The 22363-nt window shown below is 41.9% G+C and overlaps 1 protein-coding gene across 7 annotated transcripts in view; it reads right to left on the bottom strand.

Annotated features, from left to right (window-relative positions):
• RARB (retinoic acid receptor beta) overlaps positions 1 to 22363 on the bottom strand; it is a 1070304-nt gene that overhangs the window by 885847 nt on the left and 162094 nt on the right. For all 7 annotated transcript variants that reach the window (XM_079921499.1, XM_079921514.1, XM_079921515.1 and 4 more), the window contains 2 exons: positions 15917 to 15984; positions 9139 to 9298 (listed from right to left, as the gene is read on the bottom strand). The gene's annotated coding sequence lies outside the window, so the exon portion shown is untranslated. The remainder of the gene's footprint in view (positions 1 to 9138; positions 9299 to 15916; positions 15985 to 22363) is intronic.

A 22363-nucleotide genomic window follows, 5' to 3' on the forward strand; every position in this document is an offset into this window, starting at 1 on the left:
AGTCCCTTCACTACTTTTTCCGAAAGTGGATCAAAAGAGAAAAAAGCAACTTAAGTTCTCTATAATGAAATTCACAGTATGCCAAAAATATTAAGAAGAAACTATGAAATTTCTATTTTTGTAGGTCAATATTTGACTATTTCTAAGCTAATAAAAATAATCCAAAGATGCCCCACGGCTAACCAGACCAGGACAGTCAAGGGTAAGTCAGTAAAAGTTTGTTATTTTTTTAATTATTTGTTTGTTTTAATATTCCTCTTTCATAAATTCCTTTTGTATTAGCCATGAACTAAACAGCCTAGGTTTCCGTAACAGCCACTTCACCCCACAAGACCTGCCTCAGACCGGCTCTCCTGGCCTTCATGTTTCCCTTCTGTCCTCACAGTCCTTTCTGAGAATCAAAGAGCCCCAGGGAGGTGGGGAGGGGAGAGCCCTCACCAGGCAAGCCCCTTCCTCCAAACACAAACCACCCCTGGCACATGCCACCCACTCTGTGTCCCCAAAAGTCACCTCACTTGGATGACTGCTCCCAGGGATCCACAAGCCAGGCCGGACATGATGTGCGTTCAGATTCCTCCTCCATCACAACCTGGGGTTCAGAGTAATTCTCACAGCCTTAATCTGGACTCCAGGAACCCACCCCTCTGTTGTCAGCACCGGAACCCTCAGTCAGTGGAGAGTCCCAGGGAGCCTCAGGCCCCCAACTGGGAGGTTGGAACAGTGAAACCCACTGCACTCCAACCTCACAGAGCTGGGAAGAGGCTCAGATCCCAGCTGACATGCAAGACGTTTTGAAAAACTCAGTTGCCCTTCAAGTTTACTATTACCCATACCTGGACAAGTAACTAAAATACTAGGAAAGCCTGTGCCTTTACTCACATGAGCTCTGCAACCTAGTTTATTTGGAGAATGCCAATGTGAAAGTCCTGAATGTGGGAAGCACGTGAACCCTGGGTCAGGATTAGAAGGCAGCGTAGCACACATGTGAGGGTTCCAGGTGCTACTCAGGCTCTGAGAGTGAGGATGCCATGGGTGAGGTTAGAGAAGGGTCTTCAGGGCACCTGGCATACCCGTCCAGGCCCTCACATACTCGCCTCTCTGCTGTCATCCCTGACCTGCTCGGGTATGGAAGCCAGCTCTTCTCTCTGGCCACTCTGCCTGTTCCAGACCAGTGGATGCGAGCGCTGGGTGCCAACGCCAATTCTGCCGCAAGAGCTGTACGGCCCGGGGCAGCTACACAGCTGACCTGTGCCTCAGTGTTCTCACCCATAACATGAGCATCAGAACAGTTATCTACTGCAAAGGCTTGCTGTCAGAATCAAGTGAGTTTCTTATCTATATAGAGGGCTTGGAACACATATTAAATGCTAAGTGTATGATATTATTACCTGGGAGAGGGGCAACCAGGGAAGGAAGGAGAGGGAAGCCCATCTGAGCCTAGATCCACACCAGGTTTTCCATCCAATGTTGCCAACAGTTAGGCTGACTTTTGGACCCCCGCCTCTGCATCCAATTCTCATATGGTTTAGAATCTGTAAGAGGACAGTGCATGACTAATAGTCCCCTTATGCCACAACACAGGCCACTTGTAAAACTCCATTTTTCCTCTTCTCCAGTCCCAATTCACTGTGCACATGGGTTATCACCAATCCTGAGACGCTCCCCTCCTCCAGCCTACGATCTAGAAACGCCTCCCATGAGCCTGGCATCCTAGAGTAAGAGAAGCTTTAGAAACAGAAGGGAACTAGCAGATCATCTTCCAGAAGGGAAGACTGGGCAGAGAAGTCCAAGGTTGCCCAGGTTGTCAGTGGCCAATGAAGAATGGTCCATCCTCCATGGTCCAATCGAGGCCATGGTCCAATCGAGGCCATGGTCCATCTCCACCAAGCCATGCCTCTGGGCATTGTGGGAAATTCTCCCACCTCATGGGAGGGGATGGAGCATGCCTCAGTGTGTGGCATCCCTCTTCTTCCCACAATTGCTGCAAGATGATGGCCGTCGGGGGCTAAGTTTTTCCACAGTCTTACATGTGTTGAATGTTGAGAGGGACAGAAGAAGACCTTAATTTAGCAATGTAAAACAAGGAGGGGAGAAGGGGCACGGACAGAAGAAAAAAGGACAGGCAGTCCTTCCCTTTTTGAAATGACGCTTTCAAGTTTCAATAGTGAGGGAGACCTCACACAGGCAGTGTGGTGAGGAAGGCAGGTCACACAGGGGTCTCCCCTCCAGGAAATAACCCTTGGCAGCACCTTTCTAATACGGAGGATAACGAACAGCACTGCTGATCCAATTTGCTCTTTTTCTCCACATAGAACTTTCCCCCATGCTGTCAGCCCTTTGGATTTATTGATACTACAGGGAGTTTGGAGAAATATAGACATTACTTTGGCTTTGGGGCTCTTTGTTTCAAAAGAAATGTTTGAATTGTCGTATTTGACAAAAATAAAAGGAAAAAAAATGAAAATAGGCTTGCTGGTCAGAATAGCTATTTCTTACACTGAAAGAAAGAAAAGGAAAGATGAAGGGGGGAATAAAATGGGTTTTATTCTATGTTTTTTCAATTAATGATATACAACACCAGCGATTTTGGTGGGAAAAGTATCTTATAATAAAAGAAAAATCCCACACCTAATAATGGAACAATCTTTGTTATTAGCTTGATAGTTCTGCCCTGCAAATATTGTTAGGGCAGCTGGCCAGACTATTACTGGAATATATTTAAAATATATATATCCCTACCACTGATAGTACAGAACAACTCAGGTCAGGACTCATTAATGAATATACCTAATATTGTTTTCTAAATTTTCAACACCTATTCAAATAGAAGCTGGAAAAGAAAAATTGCCTCTCACTCCAAAGCTTTAAAACACACAAAAAGGCACCATATTGCCACTTTAGGGACACATTTGTTCCCTGCTGTTGCTATTTTATATGTCATTTCAGTCCTGCAGTTAGCTATAAAGCAAATCTTTGCTTTTTCCAGAGAGGAGTAAGAGCTGCCTGAAGAGAAACAAGAATGAGAGGCATCCTTAAAATGACTGATTTACAATTGGTGAGGAGATACAATACGAAAATTACAGCTTTCTCATTCTGAATGTGGGAGCCTTGGCTCTTACTCTAAAAGTCCTGCCTAGGGGCCCCCTATTGGCACAAGAGCGAGGCTATCATGAAGGGGCCATTTGGGTTTTCAGAAGACCTGGAGAAAGCGTAAGGTAGGTGTGTGTGTGTGTGTGTGTGTGTGTGTGTGTGTGTGTGTGTGTGTGTGTGTGTGTGTGTGTGTGTGTGTGTGTGCTTGTGTGTAGTAAGTATGTCTGAATGTGCTTGTGTGTACTGTGTTTGAACTGTACTGTGATTGGGGTGGTGGTGTGTGTAGTGTGCGGTTAGGGGATGAATTCAGCAAGGATTAGGTAGAGCTAAAAGGAAATTCAGAGAAGTCAGCACTTGCTACCACTCATTATGCACCCAAGGTGGTCCAGTCTAAATATGGAATTCAGATACCGTGAGTTGCAGTCCCTCTTCTGACAATAACATATGGTGTACCCTTGGGCAATTCCCCTGACTGTGTTTTGACCCTAACTTATCGTCTGTAATAAGGAAAATAACACCCACCAAAGAGGGGCGTTGTGGAAATTTATTTGTATTACAAAGGGCAGGGGAGAACATAGGTGAAAGGTGGAAGATAAGTCAAAGACTCTTTGCCTGTCAACAACTCACGTGTAGCTCATGTGCAGTTTCCATGGGTTTAACCTTCTCTTTACGACCTTCCCAAACACCCCTCTGGGGTATGGCCAAGTGAAAAGACTCTGATTCCCCTCTCGAAGGGGAGACTTCACACAGCCTGTTAAGATAACAGAACTCCAAGATGACCCCATGACCCTCGCCTCCTTGTATTCTCTCCTTGTCATGTTCCGTCCCACACTGAATCACAGCCACCTTATTTATAGAACGCGGCAAAGCGTGTGACTTCCAAGGCGACGTTACAGAAGGCACTGCAGTTCCCCTTTGGTCTCCTAGAGTGAGCAGTCAGCTACCACGTGATTAGGATATTCAAGAAGCCCCAGGAAGAGGCCCAAGTGGAGAGGAGCCGACTCACCAACTCCAACTTGCCATCAACATGAGCGAACCTCCCGGGAAGGGTATCCTCCAGCCATAGTCAAACCTTCAGATGACACAGCCCCAGGCTACATCTGACTGCAGCCTCATGAGAAACCTGAGCTAGACGCACCCAACAAAGTGACTCCTAAAGGCCTGGCTCACAGAAAGTGCAAAATAATGAATTGCTCTTCTTGTTCTAAGCCACTAAATTATGGAGCTATTTGTTACACACGATTAGGTAACTAATACACCTACAGTAGACTGGCTTGGGATAATCTTTGTGCTATTCTATTGAAAAATCTACCTTTAACCTACTGTCATCTTTGAGAGACTAGTTGGACTTAGATATTGTGAATGTTCTCGGGAGGCCATGAATCTACCAATTATTCATTCATTTATCCACCCATTCATCCTTTAATTCACCAAATACTTATAAAGCATCTGCTGTATCCTAGACCCTCCAATAGATAATAGGAGAATAGGAGTCAGTGAAACATATTCCCTTAAGAGATCTCATCTAGTGAACCGTGGAGACAAATGTATAAACAGACAATCACAACACAGTGTGGCAAAAATTCTATTATGATGGGGAATTACAGACAGGAAATGGTGGGAGCCCTTGCTTGAGGGAGAAGCTAACTCAATCTTGAAGAATCAGGAAGGACTGCTCTGAGGGAGGGATGTTTAAGGACATTCCCAAAGGTCAGGTAGAGGTTATCAAAGGGAAGTAGAGAAAAGTCAGCAGGCCCTTCAGCAAGAAGAACCAACAGGATGTGCAAAGACAGAGCCAGCTGCAGTGTGTACATCCGAAACCCCTCGTGGCTGGAGGGAAAAGGATTGTTTTCCCCCTTGACTTACATCTTAGGTAAATGGCCCTTTCTAACATAATCACCTTTTATTCTGTAAAGTCAAAGAAATGTTTGACCACACAAACTCTAGGACAAGAAAAGAATCAAAAAACCTTCACGTCTATATTCAGACACCTTTTCATTCTTTCCCCCAGTTCTTTCTCCTCCTCTGGGACCCAGGTGCTCTTCATTTCCTTTCACAGACAGTGCCGGGAAGTCATTTATACCCCAGGAAAAAGTGCTCTGTGCACGCTGGTCATTGATTAAATGATTAAGTTCTTTCAAGGTGATATGTTACCTCCTCCAAGAAGGGATATCCCCCTTTGAGTTGTCAGCTCACCACTGCCCATTTAGCCCTGGCTAACCGGCTGCACTAATCCTTTCTATTCTTCTATATCATTACTTGTTCAGTATTTCTCACCCCTACCTGCCCCTCACATAGTAACTGAAGTTCTCTGATACTCAGGGTTTGCATGCCTGTTTCCCACCATTTATAAAGCCTACCACAGTGCCTGGCAATTTGTTGGCCCTCAATACATATATCTGGAATAAAAACCAATATAATTTAGTGATTGCTGTTGAATGAAGAGAAATCAATTTTGTTCTGCATTCTTGCGCCTTTGTGAATCTTTCTTCTAGCTTTCTTAGAAAATTAATCTTAAATGCCAAAAACATGGATGCCATTTCTTAGTGAAATATAGTGAGTTTTAATTTGGTTGAACAAATTTGTTTTAATAGGCTCGTTTCCCCATTTTGGGGGAAAAATCATACAAACTCTCCTAAACATGCAAAACCAAACTGTATATTTTTCCATGAGTTGGAACATTAGACATAATCATATATTTTAATAATCAATTACTGTGTAAGTGTTATATTAACACTTAACAAGACAGCAATGAACTGGCACGTAAGATGACAAAATGCCCCAGCGTGTGTACCAGCCACTGTGTTTTCGCACCATGCATAATGAAAGTAAATAATGCCTTTGACACAGATCTAATGCTATTAGCCTCGGATTTCTTTCTGCAAACTGGGGGTGTGAAAGCAAAGCCGCAGGTTGTTTTCTTAAGAAGGAATGTGCTTGTTTGCGACTGGCAGCAGAACAGCAAGGACCTGAGCAGATATCGCCTCTTCACCCTGCTGACTGGCAAGCAGAGGTGAGAAAACAAACAGCAGGCCTTCCTGGGGCACCGGAGAGGGGCCAGAGACAACGAGGCAGGAGCTCATGTCGCAGAGCCTGGGGGGAAGACAGTCCCTCCAGAACAAAGCGGGAAGTGCTGGTCTTTAGCCTCAAGGAACCCAACTCAAGTGTGATTGGCATTTCTTACAAGAAGAGAGCAATGGAGAAATGAGAGGAGCTTCAGCCTTGACCAGAAGGAAGCCCTCCTCCTGCCTTTCTGGGCAGCTACTCAAAGGCCAGAGCTAAATGGGTGGTGGTGAGCTGACAATTCAAAGGGGGATATCCCAGGACACCCAAATATGCTGGGGCTGGATCAACGGAAAGCTGAACATTAGTGTCTCCTAAGGTTTTCCTCAAAGAAGAAATTTGCACATGGGATCACTCTAATGTCTGATTCCACCCATCAGAACAGCAGAGTGGGACCTGTAAAGTGTATTCTGACCGGTGAGATATCAAGGTCTGGTTTGTTTTTCTCTTCAACTCTAGTGTGAATTATATAATCTCAAGCAGTGTTCTCAAACTTGTGGCTCATGAACTACCTAGATCAGAAATATGAAGATGCTTTTTCAGTGCAAGTTAGTCATGATGGGACCCATGAATCTGCATTTTCTACAAGTGGCCCTAGTGATTCAAGGTACACTGAAGTCAGAAGACATCTAAGCTAAAAAGAAGAATATTTAGGCTAATTATTTTTGTAGAATAGAGATATTTCTTTAATCTACTATCCAGAAAACTAGGTAAGATCTCTTGGGATTGAAATAGTGTAGAAATCCTCTTGGGAAAAATGTCTCATTGTGGTGACATCTCAGGTGAGAGTAAATGCAGATGGCCAATAGGCACGTGTAGAGGTGCTCAACATTGATAATCATCAGGGAACTGCAAATCAAAACCACAATGAGATACCACCTTACACCTGTCATAATGGCTACTGTCAAAAAGAACACAAACAAATGTTGGCGAGGATATGGAGAAAAGGGAACCCTCCCTCGTATACTGATGGTGGGAATGTAAATTAGTGCAACCACTGTGGAAAACAATATGAAGCTTCCTCAAAAAACTAAAAATAGAACTACCCTATGACCCAGCAATTCCACTCCTGGGTATATATCTGAAAAAAAACAAACACACTGATTTGAAAAGACACATGCACCCCAACGTCCATAACAGCGTTATTTACAATAGCCAAGAAATGGGAGCAACATAAAATGAAGAATGGATAAAGAAGATGGTGTACATATGTGCAATGGAATACTACTCAGCCATAAAAGAACAAAACTTTGCCCTTTGCAGCAACATGGATGGACTTGAAGGGCATTATGCTGAGTGAAATAAGTCCGACAGAAAAAGACAAATACTGTATGATCTCACTTATACATGGAATCCCAAAAATACAACAAACTAATGAATATAGCAAAAAAGAAGCAGACTCACAGATACAGAGAACAAACTAGCAGTTGCCAGTGGGGAGAAGGGGGGAGGGGCAATATAAAGGTGGGGAGGAGGTACAAACTGTTGGGTGTAAGATAGGCTATAAGGGTGTATTGTACAACACGGGGAACATAGCCGGTATTTTGTAATAACTGTAAATGGAAAGTAACCTTTAAAAATCGTATAATCATCAATCAATCGATTAGTTCCAGAATTAGTATAGAAATCCAAAGATCTGCAGGGTTTGTTGCGGAAATTCCAATGAAAATTTTCTGGAAATTCCGTATTTAGAATTTCTTTGACAGAAGTGCTGAATAAAATTCTCTTACCAGCCCACAGATCCTGATCTGTGGAGAAGATAAATTGAAGCTCTACTAATGATAAGAGAGAGTGTGCAGGCAGCTACCACTTCAGAAATTCTTAAACAGACCCGGGTATAAAATTCATAGACACTATAACCCAAATAAACACACAATTCCTTACAAATTAATAAAATGCCCTAATTTTAATAAAAAGTAATTGATAACAAACCAAAATGGATTGCCATCCTTAAACAGTGGTCCTGTGAATGACACAGTAGTTGTAGAGTTGGAAAAATGAGAGTATAACAGAACTAAAAAAAAAAAAGCTGCTTATACATCAGAGTTCAGTTTTAGGTTCAGATAATTATCAGGAGATTTGTCCACCGAAACAAGTGACCAGCAAGACATTCAAAAGTTGTGTGGATGTAACACAGTTGCTCACTGTGGGGTCTCCCACGCAGTGTAAGATGTCTAAAGGAAACTGGCCCCTGCCCACCACGTGCCAGTACTCATCATTCCAAGAACCATAAGGAGGTCCTGTATCCTTTGACAACTGCTACATCCCTTCCTTATAAAGTCCCTTTCTCCAGGCCCAAGGTCTCCGACAGGAAAGGGACCTCAAAGTCCACTTTACCCCATTTAGTGCCTGAATCTCTTCAGCAACGACATCTCCACCAAGTGGTTGTCTAACCCCGCTGTCCTAAAGTTGGCTATTCACATACCACCATAATGATATTTAAATAATCAAATCCCCCTCTTTTCTTATATGCCTGAAAGACATGTGAAGATGAATGTGGACATTCTATTTACACAGATCCACACTAGCAGGCCACGTCATCTGAACTATGTATATTACAGATGGTTTTGGTGAAAATTTCAGTTATCCAAGTCTTGAGACAACTCTGGACATGCTTGAACACATCATGTATAGTTCCTGCTATTTAGATGGACACCTGCGTATGAAATCATGGGTTTGACTGACTCTTTATTTTCTATATATTTTAGTAAACACAAATGTATAAAAAATTAAAAGATGAGCTGTGTACCACCTAAAATATCTTGTAGTCCACACTTTGGGTAACACTGGTCTATTCTATCCTCAAACAGTCATGATGTAAACCACAGTTTTGCTAACGTGTTAACCCAAGGGCCCATATATGTAGTCTTAATTCCGCTTCCAGCACACTATGGCTGAGTTCATGTCCAGACCTGAGGCTGACATCCTGGTCCTGATGCGGGGCCTCTCTCCAGCTCAACAGCACTTGTCTACACAGCATCTTACCTCCCAAATCTCTTGAGGCATAAATAGACATCTCCTCTCCAGGCCTGTTTTGGAGAGTTCTAGCCTCCTTTTTAAGGCTCTCTCCTCCAGAATCCAGCTGTTCTTATGAAGAACATGGGCTCTCTTTGCCCTCTGGGATGGGAAGCTTCAGCTCTTCACCCTGTCACAAGGGAAAAGATGGAGCGACATGACTTGAATTGCCACACGAAGGGACTACTCCCTAGCTTTTGTGTTTATCCCTGAGGCTGCATATTCACACTGCTTGGATGTGAGTGAAAGTTCAGCATTCCTTTAATACCCATGACTTTTCCACACAGTCAAGGCATGAGAGTTAAGAGAAGCAAAATCTTCCAAGTATTTTCCAGGCTTGAGATTAGAGTAATGAACTTCCTAGCGATTATCAGTTGTAACTGAGGTTACTGGTTGAAGAAGTGGTAGCGGCCAACTTAAGAAGAAACATCTCTTTAAAATGCTTCCACTGTTAGTAAGACTAGATCCCTGTATTGTGTAGTCCGGCTGGGGTGGTATCTTAGTCCACTTGGGCTGCTGTAACAGGACACTATAGATGGGCAGCTTATAAACAACAGACATTGATTTCTCACAGTTCTGGAGACTGGGAAGTCCAGGATGGAGGCATTGGCAGATTCAGCATCTGGTGAGAGCCCATTTGCTCACAGGTGGCCATCTTCTCTCTCTAACCTCACACTGTGGAAGGGGTTAGGGATCTCTCTGGGGTCTCTTTCACAAGGGCACTAATTGCATTTGAAAGGGCTCTGTCTTCAGGACCTAATCACCTCCCAAAGGTCCCACCTCCAAATACCATCACCTTGAGGGCTAGGATTTCAACATATGAAATTTAGGGGGGACACAAGTATTCAATCTATAGCAAGAAACCCTCACCATCTACCAAAATTACTTCTACCATCAACAAGTATTTTGCATCACCAGGCAACATTTATTAAGTGCCTATTGTATACACATTATGGCAATGCCAGTTGCTAGTCTGGGAAAACCAAAGCAGACAGAGGTTGGAGAATGTTTGCACCCAAATTATTTGTTTCTGCAGACTTCTTTTTTATCGCTGCGCCTTGCAGCTTGTAGGATCTTTGTTCCCAGACCACGGATCAAACCCAGGCCCCGGGAGTGAGAGTACTGAGTTCTAACCATTGGACCGCCAGGGAAGTCCCCTGCAGACATCTAAGGAGAGTGGAAAAGACCCAAAATACCAGAGAGAGAAGAATCTGGAACTCTGGATGGGCTCTCTAATAACGGCAGAGGGGAGGGCAACAAGGTAGGAAAGGAGGTGAAGTCATATGCATTCCCTGCACTGTTACCACTCATTATCAGCCTTCCCCAAAATGATGTGCGCATTTTTCTGAAACTCATGAAATGCCTGTTGTAAACGGATCTCTTAAGGAAATCATCAGGGCATCTGAGCTATGAACCTGGAATGATACAGGGGTAAAACTGAGACAATATTTATAGACTTAGGGGTCAGAGACAGAAGTTGACCTGTGGATTGCAAATGAGTTCTTGCCTAAAAAGAGCTTAAAATCTAGTGAAGGGGAAAGGTATATACTCATAAACCTAAGATATAATGAAATATATAAGTGCCAAAAGCGTGACAGTTAAATTATAGGCATTCAGTGGTATTCAGAGGAGGGAGAGAGTCCCTGTGAGCTGAATGGTGGGGAAAAGCATCATGATGAAATACCTGAACTGGCTTTAGGATGAATTTCTTACTTTGGAAATCAAAGGCTCCACCAAAATGCACTGATAGAATGGGGAGAGGGCTTAAAGTGCTTGTTAGAATAAATTCTTTGACTAGAATTATTTCTGTTAAGTCGTTTTTGTGAATGTGATTTGATTTTAAATTGGAAGATATATACGCTCATCACAAACACGAAGACATGAATCCACGAGGAAATTTCCAAAAGGGAATTCTCCAGCAAGAGGAATATTTCCATTTCTTGAGGCTTTCAATACATCAAACACATAAAAAAAATTTGGAGAAATGCCCTATCAGGTTAAAAAAAATTGCAGTGTATTTTAAATACTTACACTTTATAAATTACCACTTTTACTGTAACATACAAATAGTAATGGCTTATTGTTTCCAGTGCTTAAAAGGTGTATTTTCATTGCACCCGCAACAATTCCATAAGGTGCTTGTTATCATTCTCCCTATTATACATATGAAGACGCTGAGTCACAGAAAGACTGCGCGTGGCCTAAAGTCACACAGCACCAAGAGGTAGAGCCAGAACTGGAAAGCAGGCAGCCTGACTCCAAAACCCACACTTTCAACTACTATGCCATAAAATTGTCTATCTGTATATCCTCTTCTGGAGAAAATGTCAGAGTTTAAATTTAAGATCTTTCAGGAATGTGAAACCACTTCCCTATCACCACCCATCACTTTCTGTGATAGGCTTTGAAGGACACACAAGCAAACCACTTAATACATGCACATGTCTGGAAGAACTACATTCTTAGACTCAGGAAGATAAGGAGATGGGGATCAACCCCTGATGCAGAGAAACATCAGAAGAAAAGTTCCCTGTATTCAGAGAGCAACAGTGAGCACCTAAACTTCCTTTCCTGAGCTCCCCACCCCAGGCATCAAATCCTACAGCCACGTGAGCATGGACTGAAATTACACCAGCTAATTGTGTTCTGCAGCTCCGCATAGGTTACTCCAAGTGCAAAGGGACAGTGTTTCTGATAATTAGGTCTCAAAATTAACTCCCCATTAAGATAAATGAAGAAACAACTTTCCTCCCAGTGAGATTATTTTAGTCTGGCTGCTGATTCAACAAAATTAGCAGAGATTAATTGACATTCTCAAGAAACTCCACATTGGAAAAGGAGGCAAATTTAGGTCACGGTTTGATATCCCAACCAAATGGGCCCAAATATAGTTTATTTACATCCATTAACTCCCAACTGCTTAGCCTCTGACCTTGGCACAATAGGTTTAAAATGAGGAAACCTGGGTCACGTCCCGCTTCTGCCACTTAATGGCGCCATGACCCTGGAAAGGACATTTGACCCCTCTGAGTTTCATTTTTCTCACCACTAAAATGGGGATCCCCTGCCAACCTCCCCACACTAGGGGGTGGTGTCCTCATGGATATAATACATGCAGAAGCCCCGTGGGGACTCCACAGGCCACAGATGATGTAACCTTGTTTATTTCATCATCACTGTGAACGGGGCCAACGATTTTTGTATTACTAATATTTCTTCCATTTGAATTATTCAATTCAGATGACAAATTTTACAAACAGCTCAAGCCAAGAGCTGAGGATCAGAGTCACTTGGTTCTTACGGCCACAGTACTTCTGAGCCAGAACCAAAGGCTGTACTCTTTTTTTTTTTTTTTAACATCTTTATTGGAGTATAATTAAAGGCTCTACTCTTAAAGCAGACCATGCTGGCCTTCTGTTTTCTAGATTAACACGAGTTTCCTAATTCAGAAACTGAGTTCATTCCCTGAAAGTTCCTTCATAGCTGATGGATATGAATATTTAAATGTGTGTGTTTATTACATAAATGTTATAACAAGAATCAATGTACAGTTGTTGAATTAGAAACAACTGTCCACAACTCCATGCTGCCACTCCAACGATTATTTTACAAACCACGTATTTATATATGAATAGTGATAATCTAGCTTAATTACAACTTGGGGTTCTATTTGTATATGTAACACTATATTATACATATTTCCACATAAAATTTCTCCTAATAACATTTACTAATCTTATTGGCCATATCTTAGGCAGCAAGTAGATTAACCAGCTTTTTGGAATACTTAGGATACTTTCTCCTTCTAAGGATACCATTTTGAGAAATAGACCAACATTAATAATAATAACGAGAATGATAACAGTGCTTCACAGACAGAGCTGCCACATATGCTTGTGTGGGTCAGATGTGGAACTGCTCTAAAGGCCACCACTGACACTTCTAATCACCACAGATTTATCCTTTTCTTATGCCAATATTCCAACAGACTGCAGGAAACTATTGGGGTAAGGACTCAGTTTCTCTAACGCACAGGGTGAGACTAATGGCAAGCTGCTCTTATTTATGAAATCTGTACCGTGTGCCAGGCTCTGTTCAACTAGCGTTTCCCGAATTACCTCATGCAATCCTCTCAACAATTCTATGAGTATAGAAACTGTTATTGTCAACCACGCTTCACAGAAACTGAAACCTTGGTTCACTCAGGGAGCAAGAGGCAGGGTGAGAGTTGATTTAAGCTCTTTCTGATTCCAAAGCCTAAGTCCACCCAAATATTAAACTTTATGTCATACATAATTCTACTGACCATCGATGATACCTGCATAGCCACACATTATCTACATGTTACATAGTGATTTTCTTCTCTTAGATTCTTTCCTCAAAGGTAGAATTAGAGGGTCAAAGATTAGATCCATGTTTAGGGTCATATAAATCTACTGTTACCAATAATGTAGTTAAGTTCTACTATATCTTTTTTTTTTTTTTTTTTTTTGCGGTACGCGGGCCTCTCACTGCCTTGGCCCCTCCCGTTGCGGAGCACAGGCTCCAGACGCGCAGGCTCAGCGGCCATGGCTCACGGGCCCAGCCACTCCACAGCATGTGGGATCTTCCCGGGCCGGGGCACGAACCCGCGTCCCCTGCATCGGCAGGCGGACTCTCAACCACTGGGCCACCAGGGAAGCCCCCTACTATATCTTTTTATCCTTCATTCAGAAAATATTTATTGATCCCCTGCCATGTTCTAGGCACTGTTCTGGAATTTGGAGGAAAGAGCAGTGGGCAAATAGCACACTTTCTTGTCTTGAAAAGACTTAAAATTAAGTGGAAAGCTGACAAACCAGCATTGTATGCTGTTATTCATATTTCTGTTTCCTAATTTGATCTGTATATGTGTTAACTTCAACATGTGGATGCACGTTTTTGATAAATGGTAATGGTGAATGTGGGTCCCCATGAATTCGAGTGATTTTTTCTCCAGTGTGCATGGAGGAGAGGTGGAATTGAAACAGAAAAGGCAAAAAGTTGTTCGGAATTATTTCCCTCTTCTGAACACTCCTATGGAACTTTATTTATACATTATCATCACGCTTTATGATTTAGCTACTTTTGTGAGTGTCATACCTAGAATTCTTTCAGGCAGGAGTCATATTATGTAAAACTTTTAAATAATACAGTTCTTTGTGGGCACTCAACAGATCTGTTAAATGAATGAAAACACTACACAAATGACTAGTAATATCAAAGAACTGAAAAAAATATAAGTGTTAGTAATTACCTCTATACACACACACCCACCATGCCATTTATTGGGTGCCCAAGTCTTTTTTTAAAGGGAACCTCAGAAATCATGACTCTACACATATCATTGTTTGAATGTACCAAATATGCAACAATTTGTAATACTCTTTCTCACTGTTTCCAAATCTTGCCTGATCATAAAATCAGTTTTGAAAAAGTCATTCCCAGATTCCTCCTCATAGCGTCTGATCTAGTTGGACTGGAAATCTATTTTTTTAACAAGTTTTGTGGGTAAGTCTTATAATAAGGCAAAACATTTGAAAGCTACTCTTAAAAGAGGTGTGACATGTCATACCTTGCAACAGATTAAAAATATGAAGAATAGAGAGTTCTGAATAGGTGAGCACAGTTTCTATTATCTTATTTAATGTGGGCATAACAGATAAGACTTAGGGATTACCTACGCGCCTTTTAGAAATGGATCAGGTGCTACTTTGTTACATTGCCCCCCTTGCTTTTGAAAATGGGTTCATAACATGTCCATGTATAGGAGAAGAAATCATTTAAATTGCTTAACAAGATAAATGCTAGGTATAATAGACAGACTATAATTCCACTAGCATAAGGGGTTACCGTATTAGAAAATGCTCTCCTGAAAATGGAATTTGAATTAAATGATACCCATGGTATGAGAGGAGGCATCTTGCTTGTTTTAAGCAATCTTGTCCTGAGTTGTACATAAACAATTCTACTCATAAACATACAAATGTCAATAAAGCCCTGTAAACCACAGCAATTTAATTCCTATGTATAACCCAGCAGGTCTTTGTATGTCCCCAGACATGTCCTAGAATGCAAGAATGTGCACACACAGGAATATTCATAGCAGCCATATTCCTAACAGCCCCAAACCAAAAACAAACCAGTGTCCATCCACTGTAAACAGTGGAATAAATTGGAGTATATTCACACAGGAGAATATTTCACAGCAATGAAAAAAAACAAATTATTATCGCTATAAACAACATATGAATGAATCTCACAAACATAATATCTGTGCAAAAGAAGCCTGACAGAGGGAGGACATATTGCACAATTTCATTTATATGAAGTACAAACCCAGGCTAACTAATCTATGGGATGTAGGCAGAGTGATTGCCTGCTCACTGCAAGGAGGTGAAAGGGGGCTTCTGGTGGTCATTCCTGATCTAGATGCTGGCCATACGGGTAATTTTGTGAAAATATATTGAGTTGTACACTTATAATTTTTGCACATTTCTAAATGTATGCCATATACCAATCTGTCATTTACTTCCACAAAAAAAATATGATTATGTTTCTCCTCCAATTCGGTGGTTGTTCATAGGGCAGGGGGATTTTTGCTGGTTATCTTCACTGATAGACAGTCTCCCATACCACAGAAGAGCTACAGAGATTCCGTATAGGAAATGCGTGACAATGTTCAAATGCAAAGATTATGCCTTTTCTCTACTTCCAGTGTATTACTTACTTTGAATGTGTTTTCCAATCATGGCTCTATATTTGTGCTGATTCATGCTCTTGTCCCTGCCAGATCCCCTGTATGAAGAGACAACAGAGAGAAAAATCCATAACTCATTAAGGTCAGTGGTTCTAATGAAGTCTGGGAAAGAAAAGACAAGGGTTGCTTTCTCTGTCAGCCCCACCCCACCCTGGGCAGCCATCCCAAACAGCATTCCTTCTAGGTCAAGGGCCCCTGTGAGGGAGTCTGCCGACAGTACGTGTGTATCACTACAATTGGGATAACAGGTCACTGAGTCAAGAGAACAATTGCGAATGAGGACATAGAGACTGGTGCAGGGATTGAGCTGAGGGGTTTTTGAGAGATTATTATTGGAAATAATAGCAAATTATGTGGGTGTTGTCCCCAGATCTCCATCAATTCTTCTCTACTATTTTGGGTACCTCTCCCTAACCCTTTGCTGTGCTCTCCCATCCAACAGCCAGCACCTACGGTTCATCCTCAGAAAATCTGGGGTGCTCCTGGAGCTGCTTCCCCAGCATTGGCAGAGAGCTGGAAGTCTGGAAACATTCAGCTCCCGGGGCAGTCCCGGCAGTGACAGCCCCAGCTCCCAGCCTCTATTCAGGAGCCATGGTCAGGACAAGAACAAGGGTAAGGTGAGGGCGGAATGCAAGTTAAAGGGCGCCAAAACACTTGGCAAAATAAATAGTATTTCAATGCAGTATTTTTACAAATAAATGCCTCAACTTCCGATGTGGTTCCACCCAGCACTACTTTCAGATGTAACATGCGTCAGCGCTCCCCTCGAGATGTTTCCCCCCTCTTTGAGGGAGAAGGTGTGATTTGGGGTTTTCTTTTGCCTCACAGAAATTAAACTCCTCCCTGGCCTACCATTGTCTTGTTTCCTCAGCTCCACCTGGTTTCCAAATGGTCCTCTCCTGGAAGTGCACCCACGCAGCTGTCCCATTTTCACCTATTTCCTTAACGCTTTCTCATATACCCAGGCTGACAACATCAGAAGTAGAAAATGTGAAGTAAAGAAGAGTGCGTAGACCTTAACATTCAAAGTATAAGATCCTTTTCACAGAAAATAATAACCTTCCCTAAAAATATTGCACAATTCATTACAATTCATGAAGGTCCGCTATGAAAATCAAAACCCCGTCACACCAAAGCTCTAACAATACATGTAAACAAGACTACAGGCTCTAAGCGGAGTATGATGTCGGATTCATGCCTTTAAATTTCTTTCATTACTCGCTCTACGGTAGCAAATGAAATGCCAGGAAGCCGCAGGGAGAAGGCATTGCAGCAGTTTGCTGGTTCCTGAGGTTCATAACATACATGTCAGGTGCCATCTCCTGGCGAGAGTGCCCCTATGCCTCTAAACCACGGATGCCTTTTACCTTTAATTGTGTGCTGGAACGGTCTGTAAAGATGACATTTGGACTAAATAAAGGACATTTGTAACATAAATATTAAAAAATTTTAAAGTCCTGTGTTATTATTTAATCAGTTACAAATATGAGTCTTCCGAAAAAGCTCTGCGAATTATATGGATGTCAATTTCCTGGTTTTGATACTATACTATCGTGATGCAAGATGTTACTTTTGGGAGAGACTGGGTGACAGGTGTAAGAGGCCTCTGTGTACTTATCTTTGCAATATCCTGTGTATCTATAACTATGTCAATAAAGCGTGTTAAACGTTTGAAAAACAACAACAAAAACAGGGCAGTGCTTATTACCTGAGATCTAAGAAGCAGGTTGTGAAGATACATTGCCCAACAACCTAAATTCCATGGCAGACGATGTCATCTATAAATACCCTATAAATGGAGTAAGGCTTCATGCACCTCTGAGAAACGGATCTGCCCTGATACCCTGTGTTACATGAATGGCTGTCTCAGTACTTCAGCTGACAATTGTCCCATGACCGCATGTCTTACCTCTGACCTGCCACACTAGTAAATCTTTCTGAGCATACCTCAGGAATTGTGCAAAAGTAGTTAGCTGTGTGTGATGGGCTGAATAAAAGCCCCCCAAAATATCAGGTCCTAATCCCCAGAAATATTACCTAGTGCAGAAGAAGGGTCTCCACAGATGTGAGTAAGGATCTTCCAGGGAGAGATCATCCTGGATATTCTGTGTGGGCCCTAAATGCACTCACAAGTATCCTTATAAGAGACGGACCGACAGAGATTCCCCAGAGACACACTCAAAGAAGGCAATGGGAAGACAGAGCTGGCTCTGAAGACTGGAGTGATGTGACTACAAGTGCCGGAAGGCTGGCAGCCACCAGAGGCTGGACGAGGCAAGGAAGAGATTCTCCCCTAGAGCCTCTGGAGAGAGCATAGTCATGTGGACACCGTGAGTTCTGCCCAGTAATAAGGATTTTGGGATTCTGGCCTGAAGAACAGGAAGAGGATACATTTTTGTTGTTTTAAACCACCACATTTGTAATAGTTTGTTATAGCGGCCACAGGAAACTAACACAGCAGGATGCGAGGGGGTTTGCGGCAGCTGCCCTGATGCCGAACACGAGGAGGGGGCCCTTTGGACACTGTGGATGCAGCACTGGGTGTGGAGGCAAGATGCTTACCTGCTTGTTCAGCTCTGAGTCTCTACTGACGCGAAGATAACAGTATATTACCAAATTCTGCTTCTGTTGTAACTGCTATGCTCAGTGGGAAAAAAGAAATGAGTCTTCTAAATGCAAGTGTCTTTTTTATCTCATATTGCAATAGGCACGTTCAAATGCTGATTAAAGTCCGTCATTTTATTCTACGATATCCTGTGTATATAATCTAATTTGTTCCAAACCGCCCTCCCCTTTCCTCATTATGTTGACATAATGTGGTCTAGAACACTGCAACTCCAAATGTGATTTATGGGCCAGTACCATTGTCATCACTCGGGAATAGGTAGAAATGCAGAGTCTCAGGCCTCACCTAGATTTGCTGAATCAGAACCTGCATTTCAGCAAGACCCTGGGTGACTGTGTTGTGCACATGGAAGTTTGAGAAGCTTTGTTCTAGGATTCCGAAAATCAGTAACATCTTAAAATGACCCCACACAGCTGAGCCGGCACGTAAATCCTCAGCCTACCGAGAAATGCCAGTGTTTTAAAACACCTTACCATACATGTGGCTACAGCATCTACTTCTGCACTGGCTGGCAAGAGACGGTTTTGACATAACGCAGCCCATTAATAACACTGTAAACACACAGTTTCTTTAACTAATAAAGACTCTGTCTTTTCCCCTGCGTCTGCTAGAATACAGCTTTCATTTGTGGCTCCCTGACTGCCAGGCTCCATGTTGCTTTCTTCGAGCAATTCTGGGCCCACCTGAGAAGGGCAAGCTCATCCCGGCTGGGTTGTTCCTTTCCTACTGTTGCTTGCTTGGAAGTTGGCAGCCTCCGCCTTCTTTGGTACCCAGTTTGAGAGCTCCATGGGTGTTCTCTGGGCTTGTAACTGCACAGAGTTTGTTTGGGAGCAGTCAGGTTTCCACAGTTCCGATTGCTCTGTTTGCCACCCCATAACCAATGTTTTCAATCTCACTGAGGCTTGGGAGGCAAACGTGTCCATATTGGTTCCCCTTGTTTACAACAGTGCAGCATTTTGAACTGATTTCACAAAAACACACAGTGCGTTTCTCCCCATCTTGCCCTAATTCTTGAGTTTAAAATATTTAGAGTTTGCCCTATTTTATCAGGATTAAAGCAAAACTTAGATCCAATCTTTTAGCTATTCCAACCCACATTTCACTGACATGAAAGAGGCATTCTTGAAGCTAATACATGTGGACACACTCATTTTTTTCCTATTTGTTTTTAGAGAAAATAATTCTCTGGTCTGGGTTTGTCCACTAGAAAACAGTCAATGATCACCAAGAGAGAAGGAACCAAAAGAACAGCTAATTACTTGGAGAAAAACTCTTTGCTAATGATATTAAGTAAGAGAAATACGAACCAACTTAAAGAGAAATCAAACCAACTTAAATTATAGCTCTCTCCTCTGGAATAAGGTCTCCTAGGGCTGAGACTATGCCATCAAAGCCACAAACAGCAAATAACCTAGGAAATCGTCAGGGCTGGAGGATAAACATGAGCCAGTCAAATTTAATTCTCCTCTCTTGGCAAGGAAAAGCAGTTAGAGGAAACATAGCAATGGATTCAAATGCTACCCATTCTTCAAACCAAATAGTTATTTAAAATAACCATATGGCCAAAACCCCTTTCCTTGTTGATTTGATATTTGTCCTTGCTTTCTCCTTCCTCCTGGGGAAACTAAGAAATGAATGGCTATGTTTTTAAATAGAATAAAGTGACTTTAAATGGAAACTATATGGCAAAGTCAGATTTATTTCAATGTGAGAATCTCATGAGAGCCAATGTGGGCATCATTTTTGCTCCAAAGGAAGATAGGTGCCAACACCTCTGAAGTTGCTATTTCTGATGAGTATTGCTCCTATTAGTATAATATTTCATATCATATATTGCTAGACAAGAAAATCTAACTCGAAATTAGTACAGATACTATTATTCATATGGTAATCAGCCATCAGAAAAGCCAAAATGCCTTTATTACTGCAGATGGGTATTTTGTTCAAAACTACATATGAAATGAAGGATGAGGTCAAAAGAGTTTGAGTATTTACAGAAAACTGTTAAAACCATGTGGCAAATTCTACAGGACCCATTTGATACAAGGAGGAAATAATTATCAGTCTGACCTTGGCAAGGATGGATAACCTTGGGCCAAACAACCTTTCTGAGACTCCGTGTATTGCAGCGTGAAAGTATAGTTCCGTCGGCATGCCTGGCAGTGCTCTTGAGAAGAATAAATGAGATTCCCCAGGTGATGAGCCCAGTCCTCTGTCTGGCCCATGGTAGCTCAGTTCCTTGCTTGTTGTTCTTGTTGTCAAAGCAACTACATTGCAAGGGCTTTCCCTTTAGTGTGTAAATAACATAACAATATAAAAAAGTTTCCATAACCTGCTTCACTTCTGTCCCCAAAATGCCCACGCACAGCCCCAGTGCCCTTGGGGCCATAGCAAATTTTTCCTTGAGTGTGACAGATTATTTCTTTTTCTCACCACTCTTAATCCTCAGGCTTGACCCTGTTGAGGACCTTGATTCTTCTGGTTCCCATCTCTGAAGAAGATGGGAAATGAGCTCTATTTAGCCTGAAACCGAGGGACCTGAGGTTCCAGCCCAACTGGGACACAGGGGCTCTCAGAGATTCACCCTGTGACAGTGTCTTCTGTGTGAGGTCCCACAGCAAAACACAGCAGCTCTGAGACTCACCCATGGGTTGTACTGCTTGTCAATGGGTGCAGTTAAGAACTTGTCAAATACCTACCTGTGAACTGAGTCAGTAAATGTAAATCGTTGGCTCATATAAATAACTTGCAGTTATGACTTCTTTTTAGTTTGCATTATATAGATCTGAAGTATCTTTAGAAACAGGTTGTTATATTAATATACCACCAAAAGTAATAGCAACTGGTCCCAAGCAATGCGTGCCTTCCTATGCCAATAGTTTGATTAGCCCATAGATGTTATATATACATTAGTAAACTCTTATTTCTTATAATTATTGGACTTGTGCACGTTACTTAACTTTTTTGCCTTTCATTTGAAAAATAATAATAATATCTTCTTTAAAGGGCTCTTGGGAAGACTAAAATAAGGAAGAGGGAGATAAAGGACCTATACATAATGGTACTTGAGTATTACTTCCCGTTTATTCTCAGTTAACAAATATTTATTGAGTAACTATCATATATTAGTTTAGGTGTTGGCTTACTAGGGCCAAGAGAGAGCTCACTTTATAGTGGTAGAGTCTAACAAATGAATAAATATACAAGATATTTTCAGATAGTGATAAGAACTATAAGGCAGTAAATATACCAGCTATTACTATGCAATAAATTATCCCAAAATTCAGTGACTTAAGACAATAAGCAAAATGACTCTACTACACAAAGCAATCTACAGATTCAATGCAATCCCTATCAACCTACCAATGGCATTTTTCACAGACCTAGAACAAAAAATTTCACAATTTGTATGGAAACACAAAAGACCCCGAATAGCCAAAGCAATCTTGAGAAAGAAAAACAGACCTGGAGGAATCAGGCTCCCGGACTTCAGACTATACTACAATGCTACAGGAATCAAGACAGTACGATACTGGAACAAAAACAGAAATATAGATCAATGGAACAGGACAGAATGCCCAGAAATAAACCCATGCACATACAGTCACCTTATTTTTGATAAAGGAGGCAAAAATATACAACGGAGAAAAGACAACCTCTTCAATAAGTGATGCTGGGAAAACTGGACAGCTACATGTAAAAGAATTAAATTAGAATACTCCCTAATACCATACACAAAAATAAACTCAAAATGGATTAAAGATTTAATGTAAGGCCAGACACTATAAAAC

This window comes from Stenella coeruleoalba, assembly GCF_951394435.1.
Source record: "Stenella coeruleoalba genome assembly, chromosome: 5".
Lineage (NCBI taxonomy): Eukaryota > Metazoa > Chordata > Mammalia > Artiodactyla > Delphinidae > Stenella > Stenella coeruleoalba.